A 19,280-nucleotide genomic window follows, 5' to 3' on the forward strand; every position below is an offset into this window, starting at 1 on the left:
GGCAGTTGGTTTAATGATTGGTCGCTCGGGAATAGCAACCTGGGCCGCACAAGCCCCACCGCTGGGAGAAACTGCCATCGCAGGGCAGTGGCGCGTCGCTTAACTGCTGCACCACAGCTCCAGGAGTGGTATGAGGACTCCCATTACGCTATCGCGTCATGCCCTTAAGGCGGAGCTTATGTGTCCCCTCCAATTTTTTCTCGCTCTCTTTTCCGCGCCTGTTCAAATAGTTCAGTTCGAACGACGGTGCGAAATAATCTATTCTGCGCGATCTGTGCTTGTTCTGTATAAGTAACGCCATTCAATATGTTGCAGAAGCAGTGTACTTCAGTTCCGGATTCACTTTTTTTTTAGCCGTATGAGGAAGTATACTCTTAAAGGGGCTGTGAAAATGGCTCTAATAAAGTTGCGGTATGCCTGGGATATTGAAGCACACCGCTTCACGAACAGTGTCCAGCAAGAATTTTTTAAATGCGCTTTGTAGAAGCTGAGTTATATGTAGTTAAAATTTGAATTTCAGCGTCTTCGCGCCTTTCCCTCTCCTCTCGTCACTTTTTGCACGCTGGAAGGTAGGCGCTCCTTCGCCGACCCTCCCTCTGGGAGCGGAGCTTCCCGACCCGCCGGAGCTAAGCGGCTTATTGGCCGCGGCCACGGCAGCTGCCTGACGTCTGCAAGAATCTAACCAATGGCCACCTCTCACCATGTCTACGCAGATGCGGGGGACGGAGGAGGGTGCGAGCATGAAAAAGTCGCCGGAAAGGGCTCGCCAACTTTGACGCGTGATTGTGGTTCGTCTGCTGCGTGTAGAAGAGTATTATTTGGCTCTGGTTTTCATGGCAACGCAGTGCAGTGATTAAGTGAGTTAATGTTCTCTCCTCGGAAGGCGGTTCAGAGTCCCTTTAAACTTCCCTAGGAACAAGTAAATGCGTGCCGATGACTACAAGCATGGCGTCCAAGTTCCATGGCGTCCTCGTATCGCAGCGGCCCTGCTCGGCAACGGCGCTGTTCCCGCGGTTCCGCAGCATTCACGATTGACTCTGACGATGTAAGCGACAGTGTCGTATGAAAAGATGACGTCCATTCGTCCGATTTTCTTTCAGAGAGAGATGACTCCTCCGCCCACCCAGGCCTATCGACAGGTGCACGTCTGCGACTTTAATTTTTGCCGTTGTCGAGGAGATTCGCTACTATTAAAGCGTCTCTGAAGGTGCCTGGCATATTCTGAACGATTCCGTGCCGCATGCAGTGAACTGGATCGAGCTTTCTATAACACGATAATACGGCCAGGTGTAGACCTTGGTATTGCAGTGCAGAGCAGACCAAAGCGGTTAGAGTGAGCAACTGAATTTTTTTTTTCCTGATCGGAACGTTTAGCATGAAGAATTCTTTAAGTTCGAACAGTGTTTTTTTTTCATATTGGGAACGTATAAACCTCTTATTCTATGTTTTTATTCTCATATTTTTTGATTGAATGTATCTTTTGTGATTATGTTTGCGAGTCTCTCAAACTTTGGCAATCAATGGTTTTGTTCTTTGCTCATTAAGCAACACATATCCTGTTTTATTTTTTGTTTCATGCCATTAAACAGAGAGCTCCATTAGCTGTACACGGTGACGGGCCGCAGTAAAGAAAACAAATTTAAATTTTTGGGTGAGTAATTGTTTTGTGCGAACTACGTTATAATTGCCTGTTTCCCCACCGCAAGGAGAGAGTTCATCAGATTTTAGGCCGTACAGGAAAAGATTTGCTGCGACCGATCTCGTGACCGATTTTCGTCACCGATCTGTGGCCGATTTTTATGAGATTATTTCAAGAAACTGCTGTCGGCCTTTTTTCCTTTCCTTTCGTCTTTCTAAAGAACAGGGAACTCGCCTCTCCATGCTTCCAGTTCGATGTTTCTTTGTCAGTCTGGGGCATCTTGCAGTGATAGTCAATTCTGCGCGAAGGGCACATCTCAGAGATCCGTTTTGGTTTGGTTTGGTTGGTTTATGGGGGTTTAACGTCCTAAAGCAACTCAGGCTGCGAGAGACGCCGTAGTGAAGGGCTTCGGAATAATTTCGACCACCTGGGGTTCTTTAACGTGCACTGACATCGCACAGCACACGGGCCTCTAGAATTTCGCCTCCATCGAAATTCGACCGCCGCTGCCGGGATCGAACCCGCGTCTTTCGGGCCAGCAGCCGAGCGCCGTAACCACTCAGTCACCGCGGCGGCTGGGATCCGTTTTGTCCCTCCTGCTCTTCAACATTGTGATGATAAAACTCCCGCAAAGACTCAAAACACCCAACCATCAATTTCAGCCTATACGCTGGCGACATCAACGTCTGGACCAACAGAGGATCAGGCGGACAAATTGAAGGGAATCTCCAAGTAGCGGCGGAAGCTGTGGTCAATTACGCGGCGGAAATCGGCCTCAGTTGCTCTTCTAAAAAATCTGAGCTATTGATTTATACCAAGAGCAGAGAGAAACCCGACATTGAAGTTACGGTGGAAGGACTAAGGATCCCAGCAGTCAGCCAGATCAGGGTCCGCGGACTCATCCAGGCCGACGGGAGGAACACGGCCATGTTAAACAATCTGGAAGGATCCTTAGCGCACGTCACGGGGCTCATCAGGAGAATTTCACTCAAAAACAGAGGTCTGAAGGAAGGGAACTTAGCGAGAATAATGCAGGGTTTCATCACCAGCCGAATCTGCTATGCAGTCCCCTGCCTGAACTTAAACGCGAGGGAACAAGAAAAGATCGAAGCATCCGTAATAAGGAGTATCAAGAACGCACTCAGTCTCCCTCAGTCAACCTCAACGACCAGCTTACTGGCTATGGGAGTGCACAACACAGTAGACGAGTTTTTAGAAACCACATGAACCACACAGATAGAGCGGCTCAGTCTGTCTGATACCGGGCGAGCAATACTGACATGGGTGGGGCTTCAACACGACAGGGGCCCCACCCCGAATGTTAATCTCGGCAACGGCTACAGAGACAACCTCTACATCCCTCCGACGTCAAAAAACATGAGCCCAATTCACCACAAGGAAAGAAGGCAAAACAGAGCCAAGGCCATAGCTAAAGATATGGACTCGAAACTACCGGAAACAGTGGCACACACGGACGCAGCCACCGGACAATCTGGGGCCGCGGTCGCCGTGGTGGTAGACGGGGCAGGCATCCTCTTAATTACAGCATCGGTTAAATCGAGAAACGCTGACATCGCAGAGGAAGTTGCTATCGCACTCGCGTGTGTCGGGACGCAAGCCAGCACCATAATTAGTGACAGCAAGAGGCCATCTGGAACCTCGCCAAGGGAAGGGTGGCGGCAGAAACGAAGAAAATTCTCCAATCCAGAGAGATTTCCCGCAATATCAAAATTATTTGGACCCCTGGCCATGAGTCGACATCGGGAAATTAAGCCGCACACGCGCTCGCTCGAGACGTCCACTACCGGTCGAACGCAGAGCGGCTCGACGACCCGGTACCTGAGGAGCTGCTGAACACCTTCAGGGATATTTGCGACTACTACAAACTCAGTAGACAATCCTACGCCACACCGCACACGCAACTGGACAACGAGCAAGCCAGGTGTCTGAGAAGACTCCAGGCGGGCAACTATCCGAACCCACACTGGCTATACTGGGCTATACCTGCTTAACATAGACGCAAGAGAACACACCAGATGTAAACAATGCGACCAGAGAGGGACACTAAACCACATAATCTGGCAATGCCCCTACTCACCTGGGGCTGCCGTAAACGTTCGTAATGTGGAAGCTTGGGAGTCTCTCCTTCGAAGCTCGAAACTCGAAGACCAACTCGAAGCCATCCGCCTGGCGACCGAGGCCTCGAAGAACCAAGCGGTTCGCAACACAGGCCTCTAGGCGCGGAGCCCCCTACTCCTTCCCGGGTCTGCGTACCTGAGTTGGGAAGGTAGGGATGCCACCTCTATCGGTGGACATTAAACTTTTCTCTCTCTCTCTCTCTCTCTCTCTGCAGTGATAGTTGTTCTCGTCTGCACGCTCCACAGGTTTGTTTTGTGCTATCCCTCCCTGACACCTGAAACGTCCGTATTTTGGAAATTCGTCCGGTGCGCGCCAACTCTACATCTGTTCAGACTGTATTTGACGACACCTTTCCAAACAGCGCAAAAAACCATCGCCCTTCTTTATGCTCAATAGTCTATTACAAGATTACTTGATGTCCTTTCGCTCTCATGTTGCCATTGCGACGGACCCTTCGCTGTACCAAGAAAAAGTAGGTGTGAGTATTTTATCTCTGACCCTCGATTGGTCATTCTCACTCCGCCTCCTCTACCCCACCTCCATTTATTTGGCCGAATTTTCAGCAACGATCCTGGCCTTGCGTAAGTTAGACAACTGTTTTTCTTCTTCCATAATTATTCCGAAGTGTCTATCTCAGTCTTCTCATAACTCAAGTTTTTGGCATCAGCACATATGTGTTCAGTACGGTTAGTTTAGGGTGCCTGAGCACAGATGAATCAATTTAAAATGAGGTTGCGAAGTCACTTCTTCACGGCCAGTCATTACTCTCCTATTGAACAGCCCATATATATTACGGCGGCTATGTTTCACACATGTATACGCTAGTGCAAGGGTTTTCTGCATCAGCGCTTACTTCCCCTACCGACTACAGGCATCTCGGTTCCCCTGAAGCAGCCATGAATGGCCATCCCGCAAGCGTGAGGTTTCTTTCACGCGACCACACTGTCACGTACCTGAACTAAACTTATACTTCCGCAAATCCGGTCTGGTGGTTTCCTCTTTGTGCCTGTTCTGCGCTTTACCCGAAACTATCGATCATTTTCTGCAGTCCTGCCTCCTCTTTACGGAGGCGCCTGTTAGAAAGCGTCTCAGTGTCTGTCTGTTGGGGTTGTTCTTCCCGTCAGAGCTGCTATGCTTGGATACAGCGAGAGGAATGTGTAACTCCACCATTCAAAAACTTCCCTACAGAATAGAGAGGGCTGTCATCTTGAAATGTTTAATTCCTACTTTTCTGCTGTTGCATAAAATTGATTCTTATTCGCACCTTCCAATTTCCTGCACAAAGTCCTCTTGCCAATTTTTGTCATCCATTTCATAGGAACCAGTTTGTTCCTCATTTTAATCAGCCAGTCTTCAGTCTAATCTTTTCGTGAAAAATGGACAATACCTTACAGTCGGTATGCGCCATTTATCCCATAGGGACAACAACAACTAGCGCAGTTGAGGCTGTTGGTAATGCTGCGCAGTCATTCAGTGATTAAGCTGCTGAGAATGGCAGTATCCTCAATGCATACAGTCGTTTGTTAAAGGGACACTGATGTCAACGACGTCCAGTTATTGTTCCAATTGAAAATTGATTCTCTGGCTCTCTCCGGGTAGGTAAACGTTTTCCTGGCTGTTAAAAAAGAATGGCTGAGAAAATTGGAACTGGAAGGTTCCCTTGCCACTCGATTCATAACTCGGCACATATGTCCACCCCGAGTAGGACAGTTTGCCGACCTTGTGAAGTGAACGGTGGTGTGGCACAGCCTCCGGGATCCGGGTAGGAATTCGGTGTCGGCGCAAGCAGTTTTAGTTGCGAAATCGACCGGGGATGGCGACTCTTGAATTTCGTTATTTGAACTTTTCTCACCGAAAAGTTCCGTTTTCTGTGATAATGGTCTCTTCGTCGTTAGAATGCCGTAGTCTAACAACCCAAACCAACTTCAGTTGTCGGCAGTGTCCCTTTAATTTTTGCTGTGTTTCGAAATGCCCTTGTGAAATTTTATTGACCAACCAGGCCTTCCGCACAAAGTTTCCGCGCACAGTATACAGTCGCCAGCAAAAGTTTACGGTCTATAGCACTACGGCCCGGTTCATTCACCGGAATTGTTAGGAGCGAATGAAACATGCTCGTTTCATCGCACGTGCAGGCCTTTGAGGCAATTGGTTTGCGTGACTGATCTGCAATAAATATTTTTTTATTCCGCACAGCCATGTCGCATAAACTTTTACTTCACGCAACGCTAGGCCAGTATTGTAGCCCACCCCCCCCCCCCCCCTCCCGGCCACACATACAGATGTGCAGGTAATATTGCTTTCTAACGATAACAACTTCATTGAACAGCCATGTTGTAAGCATCTCTATTTCATTCTGTTTGCGGCATTTGGAGGTTCCGGAGCTACATCGTTACTTCAACGCCAATGCGTGACTGACAACTTGGATAGGTGGGCTTGAATCAAAGAAAACAAAAAGCAGCAGTCGTACAGTGGGCGAACACCTGGCGGCGACAGGCGGAGAGATGAGAATAAAATAACCTTTCGCACTAGCTCGTTGAATCTCGCGATTTACGTAACAAGCGTAAACGTTGTAACCATTGTACGTTTGTTTGCTCACTGCAACTTTGGCTCGTGTGTGTGTCAACAAACAAACAAACAAACAAACAAACAAACAAACAAACAAACAAACAAACGAATAAATGAATGAATAAATAAATAAATAAAACAAACATCTATACAGTGAGCTATATAGAAGTGGAACAATTGAAATTTGTTAGTTTATAAATTATAATGCTCACAACCTTAGGCCGGAAACAGTGCTTCCCGCGTAAGGAAAGCGCCAAACTGTGCTGAGTTAGGGTTTCACCCCAGGAACGTTTACGCGCTACTGTTATTCTGGGAAGTTCTTTAATCGGGTGCTCTCCAGTCTTCGCCTGGCATTGCTGAGAGCACGTGTGTGAGTGGTAAATATAAGGTGCCGTGGTGTGTGCTTGTCGCTATCTTTAGTAGTTTCCATCGTTTTCGCACCTCTTTCGATTTCCTTTAATGGCTTCGCGTGGGTTTCTTGACCCTTCATTGCTTTGTTTAGTTTTGCCTATCAGACTCAAAAGGAGAGAAAGAGAGAGAGAGGGAAAGTGAGATATTTAAATGAGACGTGCGCTGTACCCGTGTTATGCACATAGCATCAAGCGACGAAGGGGAATCCCCTGCTACAGAAGGAATTCTTAGACATGGGAAATAAAGTAAACCCGGACAGGAAGCGACGTTACGAATACTTGAGTGAAAGAATAGGCTCTTAAAAGTGGCAAGAAATTACGATACAAGCAACAATAATAACGAAAAATAGGCAACTGGAAGGAGAACATGTACCGGAAGGAGAGGAATTCCGCGCGTTTCCGAAATAGGAAACGGGGCTGGAAGGAGACAGGCCCGCGCCGTCGGGTTCCGCTCTCGTGGCGCGAATAGAGGCGGGCCCCCTAGACACCCACGAGCGGCACCTCGGCGAAGACAAACTACGCGCAGGAGAGCAAAACAAACAAATAAAAAAGCGCAGAGAAACGAGAGCATTTAGACAAAGAAAACATTAACATCAGCCGAAACACATCGCGGCTGCGGCGGCGGCAGCAGCAGCCCCACCGCCACCACCGCCACCAAAACTGGTCTGCTCTGCTTCTTCGGCCGCTGTAAAGAAAAGTTGGTGGTTCGCGGCATGGTGTGTTTGAAGTGGCTGGACGCTAAGTGAGAGAGAGAGAGAGAGAGAGAAAGGACGAGGGAAAGAAGGGTGTTGGATGGATGGACGAGGGGCAGATGGGAGAAGAAGCAGCAGCACGGCAGGACTTCTTGCCTTTTGCCGCCGCCGACTCTTTGCCGACGGCGTCGCCTATATATCTCACTTCCCCTCTCTATCTCCACAGCGTCTACTACGGCGGTCGTCCTCTGCGTCCGACCCGCCGCCGCCGTCTCCGCTACTTCGCGTGCGCTTCCCTCTCTCTCTGTTCTCTTCCGAGACAAGACGGAGAGAGCGGAAAAGGGGGAGGCTGGCCAGCACACGGCCGGTGTGCGCACTCCCTCGCCGAGAATGAGCCGTCACCGTAGAAGTCGCCGCAGCGCGAAGAGCGGGCCAGCGAGCTGCAAAGAGCCCTAGCCGCGGTCGGCGGCTCCTCTTGAAGGAACTCCTCCTCTGTCAACGCGCGTGGTCTGTGTCGGCGTCGTCGTCGCGTTATCGGGGCCCTTACCTGATGTCTGAGGCTTGGCAAACTCGGTTACCTGCTGCCGCTGTAGCCGAAGCTCGTGCTGTTGTTGCTCCGAAGCTGGACTCGCGCTCTTCTTCAATGGTGGCAGCCACGACGGCAGGAGAGGGAGGAACGGAAGGTGTCGCGCATCGGATGCGATCCACGCCACTACTGTCGAACCGGAGGGCATCATCCGTCCGTGTCAGCTGATGCGCAACGTGCGGTGACAAGAGACCAGGTAGGCGCGTCGGAAGAACACGTGCGAGGTCTCCTGTCTCGCCTGTATTGCTCCTCCTATTTGTCACTGCTTTCACTATCGTTATCACTGTTTATCACTATTTGTCACCATGCCACTATGTTCAGTGTTTTTTTTTTTTTTCGCGCTGTTTGTCTACGTTCGTTGCGGATCATCCCCAACTAGCTTTTCTGTCGACATTGTAGCAGTACATCTTACTTTTCGCGCAGTACCCGGTGATGTAAAGGCTGTCATTACTTGACTATTGAATGCGTTTCGCGGTACACGGCTTCGTTTCTTTGTTGCTTAATCTTCATTGACAAATAACTACAAGGTAAATGGTTGGTTACCACAATGCTTTGAATCAAGAGGTGTTTCCCAAAAAGAGCTTGAGCCCTCTGGAGGAAAAAAAAAAGTATGCGTACAGTGAGTTTGCGATAAAGAGCAGTTTCGCGAATCTACGTCATCTGCCTTGCTGTCCGGCGCTTACATCACTTGCGTGCCAGAGTTTCCGCCTGTGGGCATAATTTTTGTGCCCTGATCAATCAATCAGTCAGGTTGAAGTTCTCGACTTGTGGCCCCTCTCTCTTTCTCTCAGTCTGCGTGCCCCTCCCCACCGTCCATTTATTTTTTTTATCCTCTTCTCATCGCTCCCCTAACAGTCTGAACTTGATTCTAACAAAAAAAAATGAAGCAGCCCGGCACCTTTTTGGTGCGGCACATTCAACGCAGTCACGGAACACCTCCGCGTGTGTTTACTGCAAACGGCGCCGGCAGACGTGTTGTGTTCCTTTCCGGTGGTTCATGTCAGTGATAATAATAATAATAATTGGTTTTGGAGGGAAAGGAAATGGCGCAGTATATGTCTCATATATCGTTGGACACCTGAACCGCGCCGTGAGGGAAGGGATAAAGGAGAGAGTGAAAGAAGAAAGGAAGAAAGAGTTGCCGTAGTGGAGGGCTCCGGAATGATTTCGACCACCTGGGGGGATCTTTAACGTGCACTGACATCGCACAGCACACGGGCACCTTAGCGTTTTTCCTCCATAAAAACGCAGCCGCCACGGTCGGGTTCGAACCCGGGAACTCCGGATCAGTAGCCGAGTGCTCTAACCACTGAGCCACCGCGGCGGTTTCCCCTAACAGTCTGAACTTGATTCTAACAAAAAAAAAAAAAAACGAAGCAGCCCGGCACCTGTTGGTGCGGCGCATTCAACGCAGTCACGGAACACCTCCGCGTGTGTTTACTGCAAACGGCGCCGGCAGACGTGTTGTGTTCCTTTCCGGTGGTTCATGTCAGTGATATCAATAATAATAATTGGTTTTGGGGGGAAAGGAAATGGCGCAGTATCTGTCTCATATATCGTTGGACACCCGAACCGCGCCGTAAGGGAAGGGATAAAGGAGAGAGTGAAAGAAGAAAGGAAGAAAGAGGTGCCGTAGTGGAGGGCTCCGGAATGATTTCGACCACCTGGGGATCTTTAACGTGCACTGACATCGCACAGCACACGGGCGCCTTAGCGTTTTTCCTCCATAAAAACGCAGCCGCCGCGGTCAGGTTCGAACCCGGGAACTCCGGATCAGTAGCCGAGCGCCCTAACCACTGAGCCACCGCGGCGGGTTCCCCTAACAGTCTGAACTTGATTCTAACAAAAAAAAAACGAAGCAGTCCGGCACCTGTTGGTGCGGTGCATTCAACGCAGTCACGGAACACCTCCGCGTGTGTTTACTGCAAACGGCGCCGGCAGACGTGTTGTGTTCCTTTCCGGTGCTTCATGTCAGTGCACACTGATCACCGTTTCGCAGACGCATCTCACGTGGCTGTCTGCGATCGCACGAGTCTGCGGCGCGTGGCATCGCGCTGCCCGATACGGGCCAACGACCGCGGGCGGCTGACATCATCGAAGTGCGTGGGACGAGTGGAGTGCCGGGGCCACGCCGGTTTTCTTCCCACGGCTCCCGAGCAGGCATCGCGCGCCTGCTGGTTTGCTTTAATCTGCCACCATGCACTGTGTCTGCCATCTCAGCTGAAGAAGCGGCGGGACGCTGAGGAATTGATGCAGAACGCTTTATGTGGAAAGGAAAAGCGCAGTAACTGTCCCATTTTCGGTGGACGCCTGAACCACACCGTGAGGGAAGGGATTAAGGAGGGAATTAAAGAAGGGGGAGGGGGAAGATAAATGTCCAATGTGGAAAATTAGAGGTTCGCACTTAAAGTCTGCTAATGAGAGGAAATGCGAAAGCCTTTTCCGGTCCTCTCTTTTTCCCCCTCCCCATTTTACATTTTTAATTTTATTTTAGATGTTATTTATTTTTGTTTAATTTTTTTATTCTTCATTCCTATTCTTTGTGTTTTGTTCCATTACTTATATGCTGCTTATTAACTGTTGAGTGACAGTTCGTGCGGACAACTTCCGCCCTCAAACTTACGTCTACAAATTCCCTCAACACTACTCATGCGTCAGGAAAGGCTTATACCTTAAAATGTCCATTTGAAAAACACAACAGAACAAACTCTGTCGTCACAACAGATTTTCTGTAATGTTTTTGATTATAGGCCTGTAGTAACGACATAAATTTTTGTAGTAACGGTATTTTGAGTAGTAACTACACAAAACTACTACACAACTACAGACTACAGAAAATTACTACAGAAAAAACTACAGTGCTGAAGAAAAATACTATAAAACAACAGAAAAATCTATCGATACTACAGAGCTACAAAACAGTTTGCATTTTTGGCACGGTTCTGTCGTTTCTTTTTTTCGATTTGGGGCAGGCTCCGGAGTGGAGTGCTCCGGATTAATTTCGACCACTTGGGGTTCCTAATTAACGTACGCCCAGATCGCACAGCACATGGGCGTCAATTACGGTTCACCTACATCGTAATTTGATCACCGCGGTAAGGATTCGATCTAGCGACGTCGCTTTTAATGCCCGAAATGCGGGGCGCATGATGAGCGTGCACTTTTCTATATGGAGTGTAATTATGCGGGCGACTCGAAGATTACCGCGAGATCTCACAGCACATGGGCTTCTTTCTTAAGTGCCCCCCACTCTGCCGCACACTCGCTCTCGAGAGGAAGCTGTCAAGTACCGCAGCTACACACAGTCGGACACCTTCCCCTCGCCCTAAAACCACCTCACGACAAAATCACGAAAGCCATATCTGACTAACTCCCCCCAATCTGTAGCTTTCGCGCAGACCCCCCTCACCTTTTACTACATGGGCATAACATTTCTTCCGTAAGCATAGCCTTATACCGTAATTCGAGACTTATTGCCTGTATTTTCGTAGGCTTGTTGTCTTGGACCGAAAGGTGGGCATGCCATCGAAAGGAACTATCGGCTTCCAGACGGCATTATGATTTAGATTTTTCTTAGTAAGGGACGCGCATACATCAGCAAAAGGTAGCCTTTCAATCCATCCATCAAATCGCACAACGAAGGAAACAAAAACAGAATGGCGCGGAAATTATCCATTGTCTTTGGATAGGCTCCCTCAGTCAGAAGCGAAATGAAAGAGTTCCTGTCAGGCCGTTGCCCACACGTCTGCCCGAGAGGAACTAATCAATCAAACCTCAATTTGCCCGCCAACCAACCGTATTGAGGAGCATTTATACCATGCATCATTTATTTCACCCTTTTCCATTTCTCAGTGCTTTAAGAAGTAACATTCATCTGAAGCGAGATGACGTGCCATCTCCCAAGTGGCTGTTTTGTCCGTTCTTCAACTGCTGCAAGCTACCACCGCTACTCGTTTAATGAGTTCTAAGCTTGCCGAATTGAAAGTTTCAGCATTGTCTCCAGCGGTAGCATGCTGGTTGCTATTTCTTAAATGTTTCACAAGAATGGGCAGAAGGACCGTGTAGGTACGTCGCTATATTTCTGGAACATGAAATGATCGAGTAGAAAAAAATTCCCTTTGAGCTGGATTACTGAACCGGTAATCATGTCCCTCCTGCTGGAAACCATTTCGTGCCACCTAGAATACCTTCTGCTTCCAAGGGGGAAACGTCATTAGCAGCTGAATTATTGAACCTGGAATCGTATCCAGCCAAAACTGTCTTGCGCTTACTGCCATAGCTGAAATTGGACTCTCTTGCACTTCTACATGGAAAACGCCATTTCCAGTTGGAAATAGTGTATCCATTCTCATGTGGGGACAACTATGTTCTGATTATGTGGTTATTCTTGCTCAAAGCAAATAAGCTGTCTAGATTTCATTGAGTTATTTCTGATGCGTACTCATCTAACGTGAGTTTGGCGACAGCCAGAGGTCAAGCTTTCAGAATACTTTGTCGTTAACACTCCTGAAGATGCATTTCTGGAATAAGTTCGCTCCAAAATAAGCAACGGCTTTGTTTTGTTCGCAGTCGTTTCCTAAAACGGGACAAATTGCTGCTAAAAACGTGCCGACATCGATGCTGTGGCTAAAGTTGAAAGGAACGAATAAAAATGAAAGAAAATATAAAACGCTGATATACACTGGACTTAATGTTCTGTCGCACGTAATAGTTGTTGAGCAATCCGAATATGTGAAAAATGGTCCGACTACTGTAATTCTTGCTGGATACACTAAAGCGTTCGCTGCTTGAATATGCTGCCTTGCTATGGCAGAAGGTATCATTTCTTTTTTTTTTTTTGACAAAACTAAGCCTATATTGTTTGTTCGATGTATCTGATACAAGAAAAAAAATCAGGACGCGCTTTTTGCAAGAGTGCGTTTTTTTCCTTCTTCTGGGGATTCAGAAAGACCGTTGAAGTCGGGTTCGTGAGAAGTTAGAACACATTACCATTAATAAGAAACGACGAACGGAATGGTCTTCAACGTGCGTCAGTTGAGGACAGCTCACGCTTCGACAATGCGGCGCCATTGTACAGAGCATCTTTGTCGACTGAGTATCTTATCGTAAATTCAAGTGGGCTGCCACACGATCGCGATTAGCTGTCACCGGCGTCGAGATAGCGTACGCTTCTTGACCTAACGAGGATTTTCCGATAGCAAAGCTCTTACGCGAGAAAGGGGGAATGCAGGCCCTATCGACCCGCTCTTGAGATCGCATCACACAGCAGTCTTTCCGCTGAGCGCGCTGGGTACTCTTCACATTCGACAAGGGAGTCCCTGCCACCGAGACATATATATTTGTATATACCTATTGTAATATACCTAGGGGTTGGACTTTTCGGTTTAAACGAAAAGAAAAAAGCACGACAAATGTACGCCGATATCAGTTTTAGAAATTTAGTTTCACCGAAAAGGGTCAGTATTCTTAATATATACTCCACAACTAGCTGGATGTATCTACGGAAATGAGAAAATTAACAGATTAAGTAGCGCAGTTATGTGTTTTGAGGCATTACTTAGCTAGTTTTTCACGCCTCTTTAAATCGGGAGGCTCCATACAGTCAAGTTGGCGCGCCTATGTGCAGTGGGTCATAAAACAGCCAACACTCGGACTCTGTTAGTTCAGTGCTTTCTTTCGACATTTTGTTAGGGCTGGTCGTGCAGCCCCCCCTCTCACCACCTGGCTCCTGGTGGAGTGACGGAGAGAGCGGACAGCTGGGTCAAGCCTGGTGCTTGCGCCAGTCCGAAGAACGAGGAACTGCTGCGCTTTGCTCTAGTTAGGTCGGGTAGGCTGACAGGGTTTCGTGAGGAGGTAGCTCTAGCCTAAAGTCCTGTTCGCTTTGCATTGTAGTGGCCGCCTTGATGGATGCGTAAGTAAGTTGTAAATAAACAGTGTCGTACGTTGTCCTCTTTAACCGCCATCATCCAGTTAGTTCAGTTGCTTAGTTAAGCATAGGCTCCTCCACTGCACTTAAGGACACTGACGTGAAGCCACGTACAAGCGTCACCAATAAGTGTCATGTTCTGGCTACTGTGGCGGTTAAGCGGCAGTTTCATCACTGTTGTCAACTTTCAGACTACTTGAGCGACGACCTCTTGCTTCAACGCGTGCAGAAATCCAACATTACCATAACAACGTAGCTTTTAGACGTCAACTTCCACTCGCGGTTTTGTCTTAACGGTTCCTTCCATTCCTTTTTTAATGACAATATAACATTTATTACTACAAGAAAACTACAAGAAAAGCAGAGTACGACCATTTTTGCGCTAACTACTGGTAAATCGAATGATCGGGCTGGCAAGGAGGTCGAGAGAAATTCCAGGTGTTTTTTGACAGCACGTGAGAACCACATTATATCACCGAAAATAAAAAAAATAGCAACAAGCTCTAATTTGTCCGCAGAAAAGAATATTCGCCGCACCCCCCTCGTCCCTCCCCTCCCCCCGAAAACTGTGTTCTAAAATAAACGGTGAGAAATGTCAGCCAAATTTTCAAAAATGCCAAACCGAGAAATCGAACTACTAATTATATCAGACGCGCCTAAACCACGCAAGCGTGACTACTGTGGAGATGCAAAGACAGAGGTACTGGCGTGAAAAACAGCCACGACGACTCAGCAGCTATGGCGTTCTAAATGCACGGTATTTCCTGAGCAAGAATCTCCCCTGCTTGTTACATATGCGTACGCGGCCTTTGATCCGTAGTGTATCAATCATCGTCGACACTCGGAATCCATGTTCCTGTTGAGCGACTACAGCATACAGGTACTTCGGTTCAGTTCAGCGAGTATGGAAAAACGCCTACGTGTATCTGTATCCTTCCTTTCAGGCGCTTATTTTGCCGTTGTGCATGCACAGCAGCTGCACCGGCGTTGTGCCCTCGCCAATAACCTCATCCCCATTGCTGGCCCTTCATCACTGGGCAAATTTAATTAGCGCTGGCTGGTGGCGCCGCGCATGGCAGCAGTTCGACTGACGAGAACGGCTTGTGGGAAAAACCACGCCGCTGGTGCCAGCCCGATCGAAACAATAGGGCGTTGGCTATCGGCGACAATCCAGCTGCGACGAAATAGCGCACACCAAACTGGCCCAGGCCTCCAATCAGGCTCTCTCTACCACTTCCCAAATCGCGAGCCGAATCAGTGTTTTATTCACAAAAGAAAGTGCCGTTTTGCCGTCGGGGATTGATGTTCGTGCAAAAGGAGGGGAGGGCGGGGGGGGGGGGGGAGGGGGGGGGGGTCGACACTCAACTGGCGTGCTGTATAGTTCTGCTGGAGTGACCCGAAGAAGGGAACAAGGAAAGGAACGCTTCGGCCGGTTCGCTTTCCGTCGGTTCTCGGGCATTGCGCCGCTACTCGGTTTAGTTGTTCACGTGCGTCGATTCTGCTACCGTGCCGTCAGCATGACGCCACAAAGCAATTACTCCGGCATGCGGGTCCACAACCCCCCTCGCTTTTTCCCTCTACTGTGCTCTTCCATCCGTTTTCTTTTCCTGAAGCGAATCCCTGCCCAAAAACGATTAGGCTCGAGTTCTTTCGCCCCTCCGGCGTATTACGTGTGGACTGGCGCGCCGTTTTCTCTTGGAATGCGGTGGCGGCTGTGCGCGGCAGTCACTTACAGATGGCGCCACTTGTGTACGTATACATACACGCGTCTCAAAAAGATAGCTTTAAAAAAAAAAGAGGAAGGCGGAGTACAGGAAGGATTGGGATGATGTAGGCGCGGTGGCGTGTTTGCTAGGCTTCCAGGCTGCGACTTCGTACGCTTTCGAAATCCACAGAGGGGCTTAGCGCGTTTAAAATAGAAAGAATTATAGGAGTACACTTCTCACATCATCGCTGCTTTAAAGAGCTCAGTTGCTACAGCTTTCACAAACATCAAATGGAAGGGGTAACATTATATAACACAGATGACTGGGAAGACGGAAACGAGAAATCTTGTAATACCAACGACACATTTTTTTTTCTTCCCACGCCATAGAATAGTGCATAGGTTTCCAGGACCGGATGGCGTGTCCCAATTATTCAGTTTTCCAAATTAACGGGGGTCGAATTAACGAGGTTTTACTGTAGTAACATATTCGTACGCGCGTGCCGCAGAATCATGAGTGAGTAATGTAGAACCACATGAAATTGTTGATAGCACTTTCCGGTATGTGTGCATCATCATCAGCCTGACTGTGCCCACTGCATGCGGGGAAAATGCATCTCCCATATCGATAATGTATTAAGTAAGGGTTATTCTTGTTTCTGTATAGTGCATAAACGTGTACTGAAATGATTCTTACGCAGAGAGGCACGATGAAGGTGTGTGTGGTTTCAGGTTCTGTTTAGTATCCAGACGCGCGGTTTTTGAATTGGGAAGAATTCCTCGCTAGGCACGCGGAAGCCGCGCGCAACACGTTGCAGAGACAGTGGCGCATTTTAACAAAGCACAGCTTCGAAAAGAAACAGTAGAAAAAAGGAAAATAAATAAAAGATGATCTCTTTGTTATTGGTGCTGCAGCTAGCCGAAATTCACTTCTCCGCATAGTCCGGAAACAGAATGGAGCGGAAAAGTTGCGGTCGCCATCTTGTCGCTGTTAACTGGTCATTTGGAGTCAAAATTTAGCACACTTCATTACAAGCGCCTTGACCTGAGAGTCAGGTCATCTGTCGTGACTCCAAAGCAAACCTCATAGTTAACTTTGTTGTTATTAACTATACACCGCGGTTTGCGTCACGTTAAGCCCCGTCAAATCTTGGAACATCAGAAGGCCACAATTGCTCGCAGCGGTCGGGGGAGGACATTACACCCGGAGAGGTCACCGTTCAGCGCCGAGCTCTCGCTCGCTAAAACGTCCCGGCAAAACCGAGACCATCAAGCCAGTCCTGAGGAGAGCGTGACAGTTGCACACACTTGCAACCCGCAGAAATTCGACGCGAGTGGCATGTTAAAAGTGATAACCGCGCGACGCCAGAAGCCCGGGGGCACTGACTGTTCTTGTTAACGGCAGATCGTATGTGCGCCGAGCGAGTCTTCCATCCCACGCATGCAAACAGTGCACGTATTCTTTGCTCGTCACCCGAGTTGCTTAAACTCAATGAGCGGCGGCGGCGTCGCGACTGAGCAGGCCTTCCCCCGCTGGATATATGTTGCAACCATGCATGTTGCAACGCTGTGGCGTCCAGTCACCCTCTGGGAGCTTTCGTCGTCGCCTACATTGGGCGGGCAGCTTGATTCGCTTACGCCCGGGAACGCGCGAGGTTGCGATGCAAGCCAAGGGTAATGGCGGAGGCGGTCAGGAACCGCTTTGACATACGCGGCCTCCTCCTCAAGAAGAAAATAGCACGCGCGGATCTGCTGCGCCTCGAGAGAGCACCCTGCGATCATCCTCTCTCCTTCTATCACTCTTTCTTTCTTATACTCTCCGCTTGCGTGCAGCGGGTGGTCTAAGCGTAGTCCCGCGCACCAGAGTTAAAACCACACAACCGTGGCCTCGACCCGGTGGCGACAACTTTAAAACAGTGTATCACACCGTCGCTTCCTGGGCGCGCATTCACTGGCTTGAAAAGGGGTTCGCCTTTGAATGCGTATTCGGGCAACGTCTCTCGCGGGCGATATCGATCTTCCTTTCCGGGTATCTGCTTGAACAAGTCTGGCAAAAAAAAAAAAAAAAGCCTCGCTTCTGCCGCGGCCGTCCTAATGTAGAACGAGGTTCTTTCGCGATAGGCGCGCGTTCTCTGCTTGCTCTCACAGCACTGCACATATTTAATGGAGCATACTCGCTGTCCGCGCGACGACGACGTAGGCTACGAAGAAAGTGCACGGCAGGCTGCTGCCGCGTCTTTTCCTCCTTTCTCTCCTCCCTTATTTTATGGCCGGACGTCACTCGTCGGCTCTGCCAACCCCCTCCGAACCCCTTACTCCACCGTCCACACATGAAGGAAAGGCCGTCTAGCACCAGGCGTACAAGTGCCCTCTCTGCAGTCACGTGACAGGCGGCGAGTGATGCTCTCCATTTTCTGTTCTCACGGAAGAAAGCGCGTACCAGGCAGTGGTGCACTGGTCGGTTGCGTTCGCCTGGCGTAATATGCCTGCCACCCTGTGGAGTGTGAAAGTGCCCCGTCATGCGGCTGAGTGGCGGACGTTTTTAGGCGAGAATGAGCGGGAAGACAAAGAGACTCGCGTACGCGTGTGCCAGGAGGTGGTGTTCCACGCAGTTTTGTTTTCGTTACTCTACGGGCAGGAGCTCCTTTTGTCTTTGTTTCCTTTTTTGTGTGTGTGAGGCTTCGCATGACTCCCTGATTATGCGTACGGTGGCGAGATAATGGATGGTTGCTGGCCGTCTGGCCGTCTGGCGTGCCGTGTATCGATTTTACTTGTTCTTTTCGAACATAATCGAACGCGGGATGAAACAACGAAGAAAAGCGAAGGTTGTCTGGCTTGCCATGGAAAGATCACCGCTGCCGTGTTGGTTCCTTAGAACAAGAGTGGCTCAGAGCCTCCTTGTTTCGAGACGCATGCGTCTAAAAGAAAAAAAATTTGGGCTTTGGAACAGGGTGTAGGCATGAGCATGCAATACATTTAATATCTGCGATTGTGTTGCGTTGTTTTCACGAAGCTTTAAAAGACGTGATCAACTCGTCATGCAGATGGCAGCCAGGTGATGAACTAACGCCGGATAACGGGTAATAAGAAACCCCGCCGATTTCACGAAGGCCGGTTATTTTGTATTCGCTACTCCTAACAACCTTATTTGCTGGTTGCGAGCACAGGGTCATCCCACTCGTTATCTAACTTAACCTTTCAAGCTTTTCCGCGTTTACCGTTCCAACGCCTTATCGATTTCGCCGTCTTCGAGCCCTGAACACCAGGAGGAAGTCAAGAAAGTCAGACTCGTCGAGGTTGGCGACGTGACGAGGAAAAGCGATTAGCTGAAATCGAAGGTCACTCAGCAGAGGCTGTAGTGGTCAATGGCTGGATTTGTTTCAGCACAGTTTTACCTTCGACTTATAGTATAGTTGCCCTTATACTGCGGCATCGGCTGTGGAAGTCATCAACAGCGCAATGTAAGCAACGTCTTCCATCACGATGCCCTGAGAGACGTCTGTATGCAGCGAAGAAGGGTGAGGAGGGATGGAGAGAGTGAATGTCGCGAGAGGGAGGGAAACGGAGAGGATGAGAGAGAGAGAGAGCAAAAAGAGAAAAGATCACGCGATTCAGCAG

General features: G+C 49.0%; 1 protein-coding gene across 3 annotated transcripts in view; it reads left to right on the plus strand.

Moving 5' to 3' along the window:
• The window catches only part of LOC144136765 (beta-1,3-galactosyltransferase 1-like), a 41,922-nt gene that overhangs the window by 11,171 nt on the left and 11,471 nt on the right, over positions 1-19,280 (plus strand). The window contains exon 1 of one of the 3 annotated variants that reach the window (XM_077669367.1): positions 7,727-8,227. The exons of the other annotated variants lie outside the window; for them this stretch is intronic. The gene's annotated coding sequence lies outside the window, so the exon portion shown is untranslated. Of the gene's footprint in view, positions 1-7,726; positions 8,228-19,280 lie in introns of those variants that run through there. 3 annotated transcript variants of the gene reach the window in all.

The sequence above is a fragment of the Amblyomma americanum genome, chromosome 6 (genome assembly GCF_052857255.1).
Source record: "Amblyomma americanum isolate KBUSLIRL-KWMA chromosome 6, ASM5285725v1, whole genome shotgun sequence".
In the NCBI taxonomy this organism is placed as follows: domain Eukaryota; kingdom Metazoa; phylum Arthropoda; class Arachnida; order Ixodida; family Ixodidae; genus Amblyomma; species Amblyomma americanum.